The sequence below is a fragment of the Oncorhynchus mykiss genome, chromosome 10, assembly GCF_057628025.1.
Source record: "Oncorhynchus mykiss isolate SJ-2025 chromosome 10, ASM5762802v1, whole genome shotgun sequence".
NCBI lineage: Eukaryota > Metazoa > Chordata > Actinopteri > Salmoniformes > Salmonidae > Oncorhynchus > Oncorhynchus mykiss.
The window spans coordinates 25,301,639-25,313,760 of NC_143031.1; the positions used below are offsets into that span (position 1 = coordinate 25,301,639).

A 12,122-nucleotide genomic window follows, 5' to 3' on the forward strand; every position below is an offset into this window, starting at 1 on the left:
AGTGTGAACCTGCTTTCATCTGTGAAGAGCACAGGGCGCCAGTGGCGAATTTCCCAATCTTGGTGTTCTCTGGCAAATGCCAAACGTCCTGCATGGTGTTGGGCTGTAAGCACAACCCACACCTGTGGACATCGGGCCCTCATACCACCCTCATGGAGTCTGTTTCTGACCGTTTGAGCAGACACATGCACATTTGTGGCCTGCTGGAGGTCATTTTGCAGGGCTCTGGCAGTGCTCCTCCTTGCACAAAGGCGGAGGTAGCGGTCCTGCTGCTGGGTTGTTGCCCTCCTACGGCCTCCTCCACGTCTCCTGATGTACTGACCTGTCTCCTGGTAGCGCCTCCATGCTCTAGACACTACGCTGACAGACACAGCAAACCTTCTTGCCACAACTCGCATTGATGTTCCATCCTGGATAAGCTGCACTACCTGATCCACTTGTGTGGGTTGTAGACTCCGTCTCATGCTACCACTAGAGTGAAAGCACCGCCAGTATTCAAAAGTGACCAAAACGTCAGCCAGGAAGCATAGGAACTGAGAAGTGGTCTGTGGGCACCACCTGCAGAACCACTCCTTTATTGGGGGTGTCTTGCTAATTGCCTATAATTTCCACCTGTTGTCTATTCCATTTGCACAACAGCATGTGAAATGTATTGTCAATCAGTGTTGCTTCCTAAGTGGACAGTTTGATTTCACAGAAGTGTGATTGACTTGGAGTTACATTGTGTTGTTTAAGTGTTCCCTTTATTTTTCTGAGCAGTGTATATTATACTCCATACGTACATACGGTATGCTACAGTAGAAACAACAACAAGATATAGAAAATAAGGCACTTACTTTGATAGGAACACACATTTGTAAGGAAAACAGCAATAAAGGCACTGCGAGTGCCAGCCAAAAAATGTGCCGGGGGAAAAAGTTTGTGCATTACTGTGCAAATGTCTGCATACTTGATCCGCGGAAACACTGGGGAAGTGCTTTGGCTCTCGTGGAAGAGAAGTTTGTCCGGCTCAGTAAAGCATCCAACCTAAATTCTGGCATCTCGCGCATAAAGAAATTCACAATGGGGGCAACCGTGAAAAGGTTACTAGTATAGGTTGCAGTTGAAATTATTTAATCTGTTTCCGTATTAAGTTGATTGACAGGCACTGTGGCTTTAACTGTTTTAATGCTGATGAGCTCGACAATTGGGACATTACGCCAAGAAATGCAATACCCATAAAAAAGTAGCCTCACTAGATGTTTTTATTTCAGGGGAGTACATGTATTGATTTGCTGTCATAACTTGGCCTACAGTAAGACATTTCAGCCCATTACACATAATGGCTGAATGATTAAGTTAATAAAATTAATTGCAATGACATTACCACACAGGATTTGGAGCAGCTATGAGAGCAGGTGGCATAAGGTTGGAAATCGCTGTGCAGACATCTAGTTTGTCTGCTACTGTATTTCCAAAAGCTTGAACTGTTGGTGAAGTGCTCTATTCATCTGTCAATAAATTACTTCTATGTAAATAGAATAATCTCTTGCCAATTTTCACTTCTGCTCCTGTTAGCTAAGTGTTTTCAGTTGAGGTTTGCAGGGACAGTCAGCTGTCCACTTGTGATTGTGCTCAGACAATGTGCACTGCAGGCAGATTATATTTAAACAAAGTACAAAATAAAGTAGTTATGTAAAACTAATTTAAAGTACTACGTAAGTCGTTTTTTGGGGGTATCTGTACTTTACTATTTATATTTTTGATTACTTCTACTTCAGTACATTCTGAAATAAAATAATGTACTCATCTTCCTTAAATTTGCCCTGACACCCAAAAGTACTGAAAATGGTCCAAATCACGCAAAATGGTTTCATCCCTGCTTCCTCTGATTTGGCACTAAAAACAAATGCTTAATTCGTAAATTATGTCAATGTTGGAGTGTGCCCCTGACTATTCGTAGATTTAAAAAACAAGATAAGGAATTTGAAATTATTTAGACTTCACCATGACACTTAAGTATATTTTTGAAATTACATTTACTTTTGATACTTAAGTATATGTAAAAGCAAATACTTTAAAACTACTTTTACTCATGTAGTATTTTACTGGGTGACTTTCACTTTTACTTGAGTCATTTTCTGTTAATGTATCTTTACTTTTACTCAAGTAGGACAAATTGGTACTTTTTCCACCACTGATTTAAACCCTGTGGTACTGTAGATGTTGAAACTTATGGTCTGGATCCACAGACCTAGACAATGATTTCAGTGACTATATTACTGGCAGTTGTGGTCCGCTAACCTGAGCAACCAACATATTGCCTGGAATTGAGGCTTCTGGGATGTGGGGAGAGGTCATCAGTGTTTATCCATTGTTTCAGGCTTCTTACGTCAAGATGTTGTAAGATATTGGATAGTTGGAATAAACCAGAGAAGAGGGAAGAGCATGTTGAAAGCATGCCAAGCAAGAAGAGCAAATACTGTATCTACTCTTGGTGGGTGTTGGTTGTCATGGCTAAAACACACAACAGTTAATGAGGAGGGAAGGAATGGTCAGCTTATCGGCTCTAGTGTGTGTGCCGTGCGTTTGAACAGCTTTATAGACTCAGCTCTCATCGGAGGACCTTGCCAGTGAACGACTGTCTGGCCAGAGTGAAAATAGTGTCACATACTGTAGCCTTAAGTCAACTGACTCGTTTCCTATTACCATGGCTGGGTATGGGGGTCTTCACATACTGAGGAATGAAGCATGTACTCTGTACTTGAGATTCATGGTCTGTTGCTGAAATATCTCTAGGTCAAACATCCAACTAGGCTTTGAAGTCCCAACTTCTATCAACTGATAAGGTGTATCAGTTAATAATTAGTTCAATTCTTAAGTAAGACGTTTGCAAAATCCAATGCATTCCATGGTCGGGCACACTTACACAATTATGTTAATTGAACCCATCTAATGAATGATCATAAAACCATATTTGCGATCGTAGCACTGTTATTTGTGCGAAAAGTGAGGAGCCATTTACAGCACTGTAAAAAAATAAAAAGATGTTGATTCAACTTACAGTTGAACCAGCTGCAATAAGACTGAGTTTGCTCCACAAAATAGCATTGAAGTTGATTCAATGTACAATTGTAAGGCAACCAGCCTAATAGGATTGTGAGTTTGCTTAACATTTGGGCATATACTGTAGCTGAACCAACGTCAATTCAGAAATTTTATTTTATGTTCACTCAACTTGAATTTTTGGTTCAACTTGATAATTTATTCTACCTTATTTGCATATTTCCCAGTGTGCTTTGCCTTTCGAGTTAATTGTAGTTACCACCCATTACTATTTGTAGTGTTTACCAAGTGAGTGTCTAAGCCTGCATTCACACATGCAGCCCAATTCTAATATTTTGTTCACCTCTGAAAAATATCTGATTTGAAAAGATTTAATTTGATTGGTCAAAAGACCAAGTAGTGGAAAACAGATTTGAATTGGGCTGCCTGAAAGAGCCATCTCAGGAATGGGTGCAGTAAATCCAACTACTAACAGGTTGGATTAGTTTAGAAAAATGTATGTTATTTATGTTTGTGTAGCATAATATTAATCAAACAATCAATGTACATGCAAAAACACAGGTATTGAAATAAACAATTCTGAAAATCAACCTGCTATAGAGCATGCTGGGAAATATGATAATGATGAGCATGGTTTTGAGCAAACATGAATTTGTAATTCTATTCAACAAGATGGTTCGAATGCAGCTCACTTCGAGCTGAGTTAGTTTACTCAACAAACGCATTAACTAAAATTCTTCTCCTTTTGAAGTCCACTCAACTCACAGAATAACGCTGACTAAGCAAGTTGGCTTTTTTACAGTGTGAGAGGGTTCTGACTTAGAGGGAGTACAGCTACAGTATGACCAGAAGTGACTTTTTTGCAGCAGGTTAGGAGAATTAATGTGGCAGGTTAGAAGACTTAGGTTAAGTTTAGAAATAGGGTTAGGGTTAACAAAATGCTCTCCTAACCTGCTATAAAAAGTCATTTCCGGTCATGGCTGTACTTCCTCTAGTCACAACTGTGTGAGAGCCCTCCTCAGAATGCAACAAATAAGTATTCCCTTAATTTATGTTGTTTCTACGCCGTGCTGTCCTATTCTAATAGGACCATTTAAATTGCTTTGATCCTCGAAAGGCAATCTACAAAGAACTGTCAGCACCCCTAAACCTGCTTATTCAAGGGGAACATCCTCACACTCAGAAAGGCCTTTTTGACTGTTCTAAAGTACCATTAATTTGTGAAAGCAGTGTTTTCTTTCTTTTTCCCCGCTGTCAATATATTTATTTATATTTCCAGCAGCAGTTGACATATGAGTCTGTCTAATAGGCAGGGGGAAGGGGGGAAGAGGTTAAAACACCTCAGACAGTGAGATTGGGTTAAGCTGAATTAATTGTATGCATAAACATTAGGCCAAAAGCTGCTCATTGACTGCTGAATGTGCTTTCATTAGCATGAGTCATGCGTTGCCCCGAACACATTCAGGTAATAGAACTCAGTTTGCTGAGCTAGGGTGTAAAAAGAGAGAACTAACAGGTTGGTAAAGCCAAAGACACCTAATTAGACTTCTGGATCTCAATCGGAGTGTATTAAATGAGCTGGCTATGTGGTTTACCTTAACTAACTCTAAACAGAGACCCAGAGGCTTAGAGAGGTGAAGATCACAGCCTTTTAGCTCCTCATCACTTCTCTATAGGTCGGGCTGGGTCGAACCAGAGGATTTAACAACCAACTCGGAGACCATACTGTGAAGGATCAGGTAGGATCAGGTCCTTGTTGACAGTATTATTAGTGCTCCCTGCACACTCGTAAGCTTTAGAAGAGAACTACCTTCTTAAGCAACTTTAATTTGTCAAATTATCCGATAACATTAACCCACATTTTCAGAGTTGAAGGCACTCCCAAGAACAATAGCAAATTCCTTTCGTCATGAATCCCCTATTGCTACTGAGGATAATTTTCCTGGATTGCTTTCCACAAGTACACATTTTTTATGTCTCAGCACAGTTCGACTCCAGTGGTCATCTGCGTCGTGTTTTTTTTTCCAGCAGTGGTCTCAGACTTGGCAGTGAATAGATTTCCCTCATGTGCTCTATTAAAAAGACATTCAAATGCCTTTTCCCCCTTCTTGGCTCGGTGAACAAAGCTAAATAAACCTTAGCTCCACCAAACTTGAAGTTTCCCAGGAGTTCAGGCTTGATAGTGTATCTGATAAGCATTTAAAACCTTGAAGTTGCCCAGGAGTTCAGGCTTGATAGTGTATCTGATAAACATTTAAAAAGTTGAACCGAGCTTCCGCACAGACACTCTTTTTTTCCTGAGGAGAGAAGAAAACAAAATGATACTTTGCTACAGGCCCTAATTGATGTCTTTATCTCTTTCCTTCAGCTCTGTAGTAATTACAAAACCAGTCAGAAGAAAGTGAAAACTGTGGAGAAGTTAACTTTTTCTAATATTGTTATGGAAATGTGCGTTTTTTCAAATGCGTGTGTATATATCCATACCTTAAGCACGTCTCTGTAATGAAAGAAATTGGTTTGACACTAGTAGACATGCTTCCTCTTCACTAAGTGATAGACTGCATATTGATTGATGAAGGGAAATGGTCAATCCAATTAGAGTTCGATTGGTTTAACATCAGCGTGATTGAATCAAAAGTATTTCAGCTTTCTCATCGATCCTGCCAGAACTTAGGCCTAGTAGCTGTACATATCTAGAAAGGCATGCCCTCTTTACAGGATATATGTAGTGCACTCCAAGACACTCATTAATGTGATCAGTGGTGCACAGCAGACTTCCGGAGGTACAATACATGTGGATAAGAGCCCGGGGTAAATTGCCTTTGGCCTACCTGTACTGTTTAAAGTAACTGTCCACTGAAAATCTCAATTTTAAGTTCATATTCTGTTAATTTATACCCAAATAATGTTGTTGACTCGTCCTATACTCATATTTGTGGCTAAAGTATAAATTGGAGAAAACGCTTCAAAAGCCCCACCTCAAATTTGTATTTCAAACAAAAATGGTATTTCCTCAGAGGAGGATGTATTGGCCAATCAGCGGTCTAGAGGAGGATGAGTTGGCCAATCATTGGTCTACTCGCATTAATATTTTGAATGACCAGTATACTCCTACACCATTCTGTTGTTGGGTACACCCACACCATTCCAGCACAGAACATTTTATTTTTCACATACTTATTCCCATTTTTGAATAGAAAATTTCACTCATATTGTAAGTAATTCTAGGTCATATTTCATAGAAATCTGGAAACACTGGACAGTTTCTGTAGATCAGAATGCACCCTAACAGAGGATTATGTCACCCAGTTTTTTCCATACGGTTGCTGTGACCACTTACAAGAAAAACAAGAGTAATCGCCAATGTGTTTGGACTTTTTTAGTGAGAATGATTGGGTCATGTTATTGCTCTGTTCTCAAGTTAATTCATAAAAATAGTTCCTTGGCTGCACCCGCCATTTGTGTTGCAGTTGTTCCCTCACAAAGAACATATTGTTCTGCACTTCCACTCGCCGCTAAGTTTTTGTTATTGTGTTACATAAGTGGCATAGCCAAGTCAAGGCTATTCTATTCTCTTTCATGTCCACATTTGAGCTGGCTGGACTTCTGTGTTCACACTGGCCAGTTGCCTCCTACAAATAACCTTTCAAGCACCTCCTCGAAACATGTGTTGGAGAACAAGGTTACATTATCAAGCTATACACCTATGGAGAGCCAGAGACTCGAAAGAAACCTGCCTCGGGTGCATAATTAATCCTGAACTTTAGTTGGGGACAGCTTATAGCTCTGTAGCATATTGCTTAGCTCAACAAAGTGGCTCCAAGTTTGTCCTTCATTCTCCCCCCCCTGCCAATTTTAATATGGCCTGTCTTTTTGCGTCGGAAGCCTTGTGTCCAGTTCTACTTCATTGGCTTTTCCCTCCATTTTGTGCAGCTTTTGTCTGGAAGTCTAGTCCTGTAATCTTTAGGTCCGTTTTGGTAAAATAACCTTTTATTTTATTTCAGTAATGATAATAAGCTAATTCTAATGTATAGTCAATGAGTGTGCTGTGCTGGTAACTTTAATTATTTACTAGGAGCACTGCTTATACCTATTGTGTAGATTTTTTGTAAATCTTTGTTTCAAGTTATTTGATTAAGTATGTGTTGTCAAGAAATATGGGTGTATAAACCCCATTTAATTTACAATCTGGAGTTTGTGTTTCAGCAAAGAGCTACTCCTCCATGTTTACTTGTTTTATCACTTACCTATTCTGTTGTTTTGATATCCCAATACAGTTTTTGGTCTACATCCCAAATACGTAGATACTTTAAGGGCATATCATGTTATGACATTTTCCCATAGGATTCCATTCAATTTAGAAATGCATCTAAAATACCTTAGAACCAAAGACGTTGGAGAAATAACTTTTTCAAAATAAAAGTCCACTTTTTAATGCAAGTCATTTGGGATTAACACACGACACAGTTTGATTATTTATTGGATTAGTGCATCTCTAATAGAGGTCAGTACACTTTTTCAATTGGAAAGTATGCAACACTCATTACCGTAACATGCGTTCACATCTCAGAAACCTGCTTATTACGTAATGCACCAATATTTCGGAAATATTAGGAAAAATACAACTTAATCTGATAGTGTGCCTCTTGTTTAACCAAATATGTGTACATAAAAATAGCATGTATACCCAAGTAAATATGACAAAAAACAAGATTCAGTAATGTGTAATGAGAGAAAGGACAAAATACATTGAAATAATTACATTTCGATGATATTTGTTTTCAGTGTTACATATACAGTGGGGCAAAAAGTATTTAGTCAGCCACCAATTGTGCAAGTTCTCCCACTTAAAAAGATGAGAGGCCTGTAATTTTCATCATAGGTACACTCCAACTATGACAGACAAAATGAGTTTAAAAAAATCCAGAAAATCACATTGTAGGATTTTTAATGAATTTATTTTCAAATTATGGTGGAAAATAAGTATTTGGTCAATAACAAAAGTTTATCTCAATACTTTGTTATATACCCTTTGTTGGCAATGACAGAGGTCCGTCTGAAGTTTGCTAGATTTTTTCTTCTCATTTTGTCTGTCATAGTTGAAGTGTACCTATGATAAAAATTACAGGCCTCTCTCATCTTTTTAAGTGGGAGAACTTGCACAATTGGTGGCTGACTAAATACTTGTTTTGCCCCACTGTAACTCCGGCCTTTTCATTAGGTGAGCAAATTAAAAAGAAATATAGAAAAAATCAATTTGTTTACTTTTTTGGACTTATAAACTGTTTGCGGTAATGAGAATTTTTGCGGTGGAAATTGTGGTAAATGCATAATATCTGATCAATAAACATAACAATAATTATGAAATAAATACAGATCCTAATCATAGTGATCCAAGAGGATTTTTTAAATATTTTTTGTCAAGTTCCAGTATTGTGAGAATCACCCGGGTGGGTTTTGCACCCATTATGTATGGCCTCTCATATATAGTCGTATTCTAACCCTGTTTGTTACATGGTAATAGTCGCAAAGACCAGCTGCATCTACTACACACTCCCCCTTTTTAAGAGTGTCCTTTATGGTAGAAGACTTCTCTTCATTTATGGCTCTTGGCTGGCCTCTTAAGTAGCATATGAACCTGAGAAGAGTAGACACAGATACGGATTTGTCATCTCACGCCCCCCATGGATTTAAAAGCCTTCCTTGGCTCTCTGGTGGAGATGGACACATAAGTGGTCAGTTCCACCAGCCTAGTATGGCTCGGTCACCCAGCTCTATATTAGCATCTGATTCACGCTGCTCCTCGCCACCAATTTACACCCGCAACAGATGTTTTATTAGCCCTTTACATATTTTATGGCCTCATTTGGGTCATTTTGGTACTATTTGCCAGTCCAGAGTCCAAGGGGGCTTTATTTGACCTCCTTAGTGCCGAAGTTAAAAAACAAAAAGAAGACCTTAATCAAACCCCATTTTGAAGGCTTTAACTCACAGCCTGCATGCAGTTTATCCTGATAAAAAATAATCATTTTCTATTTTTATAAAAGCCATGACCCTGACCATCAGAACCGTTTATTGGAATGATTTCAAGCCAGCCATGAAGTGTTTGTTTCCATGCAAATTCTCATTTCTGCGTGTGGCGAGAAAATATGCTCACCTCGGTTCATTTGTTTTTAATAACACAGGTTATGGTCTGCTAAGCTAGGCTAATGCTGGTGAGCTATAGATTTTTGCCAGTTTGCAGATGAAGTGAGTATTTGCACTCCACATTAGCTCATAACAGAGCCATATCTCCTTGATATTGATTAACCATTTTTTAGAGAGCCATTATTTTTCCCTCTACTTTCAGAAGTAGAATTTTAGTAGTATGATATTTAGTAGTATGCTATTTCCATCCCCAACCACATCTAGCTGGGATACCGAAGTGGAAAATTACATCGCAGGCCTGTTCTGTCGCCAACAAATTGGACATCACTGACGAATGACATCATTCCAAAGCAGCGTTGGTTTGCGTATCCTTGGGCCATTGTACATAGTGCACGGTTTGTTATAACACTCTATGCTTGTACAAATGCCTTTCAAACTAGCATGTCATTCCCCACAGCCAGAATGAATGGGGATCTGTTTAGGAGTCAATCTTTGTTTGCATAGCTAGATTGCAAAAAACATTGTTTGAAGAATAACATAAATTATACTAAAGGGTATTTCACAATGATGATATGGAATGCAATGTTCAGCAGCAATAGTGCAGAGATGTTTTCTACTGCTTCTGTGACCTGACTCAGATAATGGTTTTATATATGAGCTTTTTTCCTAATGAAATCGTTTTTTAACATTGTGCCCCCGCCAGGCTTTGACATACAGAATTCTGACTGCAGTCAACGTCTGCTCGAATGGAGGCCACCAGCAGCAGACTACAGAAATGCAAGAAGACCAAGCCCCCATTTGATCTTTAACTATGGGGGATATTGCTTGCTAAGCTTTTTTACATCTCCTTCAGTCTCCTCAACTTTACAGCTGTGCACACTTAACCGGATCTTGACGTCATCTTCCAGACCGCGCAGAAGTGGTTTTACATCACCGAGAAGAATCCTACTGGAATAAACGCATCAGACCCTGGGATATTGTGAAGACTTTAACAGACAACACTGTGGAAATGAAATATGTGCCTGCTCCATTGTGCTGGGAGGACTTCAAACGACAGACCTATAATCATTTCTCCAGTGCTTTACAGTGCAATGGGTTGACTGTCACAGGTTATGCCATGCTCCCCACACTCTGGTCCTAGCCTGCCAGCCAGGCAGGCAGCCCTCGGTCCTCCTCTCCCACATATAGGCCAGAGCCAGAGACCTCATGGAGTTTGTAGAGTTTAGTGGAGCGGGTCAGGCAGGGAAAGGGTGGAGGTGGGGAAGGAAAGGGGGGTCCCTCCAGTCCCCTTGAAAACAAGTGCTACCTCCTAACATCTGTCTAGACAGAATTAACATTCCGGGGAGTCGGGCCCTGATATGAAGAAGTGTCATCTGGAATATATGTGCACATGATCTAATTCGGATTTAAGGCTCCATTTCTGCCCCGTTGGATAGCTATAGGTCGTGGCTATTTCAAAGGTGTATATTCGCTTGATTGATACAAAAATGCTCTCACTAGGGCACCTTACATTCTTGCAGAGCTGTTTGTCAGTTTAAAATCTGCCGATCTCCCCCTCCTGTAGTTTTGATTCCTCCCACCACCTCATATGATATAGTCAGTCTACAAGGAGCAATAACTTCATTAAATCATTAAAATATCCCCTAAAAAGTATTTACAGAAGAGAACGCTTAAGAAAGCAGATTATTTTTAAGATTAGAGGAAGTGGCTGTAAAGAAAATGTTACTATAATCTCCCGATATAGACTTCCAAGGAGTGTTGAGACTTCCTGAGGCACAATTTCACGCTGCCCTTCTTTTTGAGACATTTTAAAACAATAACAAATAAAGACACAGGAGAAGCAGTTATCGTGAAGAGGAAATGTCTAGGAGCAACAACGGCTCAGCCTCAAAGTGTCTGAAGATCACCATGCGCAATGCCAAGCGTCCGCTGGAGTGGTGTAAAGCTCGCCACCATTGGACTCTGGAGCAGTGGAAACGTTTTCTCTGGACTGATGGATCACACAACATCATCTGGCAGTCCGACTGACAAATCTGGGTTTGGCGGATGCCAGGAGAATGCTACCTGCCCGAATGCATAGTGTCAACTGTAAAGTTTGGTGGAGGAAAATGGTCTGGGTCTGTTTTTCATGTTTCGGGCTAGGCACCTAAGTTCCAGTGAAGGGAATCCTTAACGCTACAACATACAATGACATTCTAGACGATTCTGTGCTTCCAACTTTGTGGCAACAGTTTCCTGTTTCAGCATGGCAATGCCCCCTTGCACAAAGTGAGGTCCATACAGAAATGGTTTGTCGAGATCGGTATGGAAGCACTTGACTGGCCTGCACAGAGCCCTGACCTCAACCCCATCGAACACCTTTGGGATTAATTGGAACGGCAACTGCAAGCCTGGCCTAATGGCCCAACATCAGTGCCCCACCTCACTAATGCTCTTGTGGCTAAATGGAAGGACGTTACCGCAGCAAGGTTCAAATAACTAGTGGAAAGCCTGCCCAGAAGGGTAGAGGCTGTTATAGCAGCAAAGGGGGGACCAACTCCATATTAATGTGCGTTATCTTGGAATTAGATGTTCGACGAACAGGTGTCCATATACTTTTGGTCATGTAGTATATAATGTCACCTCAGAGGAGAGAGGGAGGGGGGTGTGACTGTCCTACCATGGTGGAATTTGTTGTTTCAGAATTGTCAAGAGAACAAAATGGTGGGCCTACATACACAGTGAAGGCAACACAATTTAAATCATTTTCATGATTAGCCAGTCAATATTACAGTATTGTGTAGGATTGCAATTTCCAGTCCCCACACAGATCACAATTGCGTCGGGCAGACGGTGTCAATGGACGGTGGACCTTTGAAGCATGGCATGCGTGAATGTGGGCCGCAACCCCACAATACTGAATGTAATGAATTGTTGGTGGAATCGGCTAG

General features: G+C 40.2%; 1 protein-coding gene across 21 annotated transcripts in view; it reads left to right on the forward strand.

Moving 5' to 3' along the window:
- LOC110533530 (neural cell adhesion molecule 1) overlaps positions 1 to 12,122 on the forward strand; it is a 322,515-nt gene that overhangs the window by 73,932 nt on the left and 236,461 nt on the right. The window lies entirely within an intron of this gene.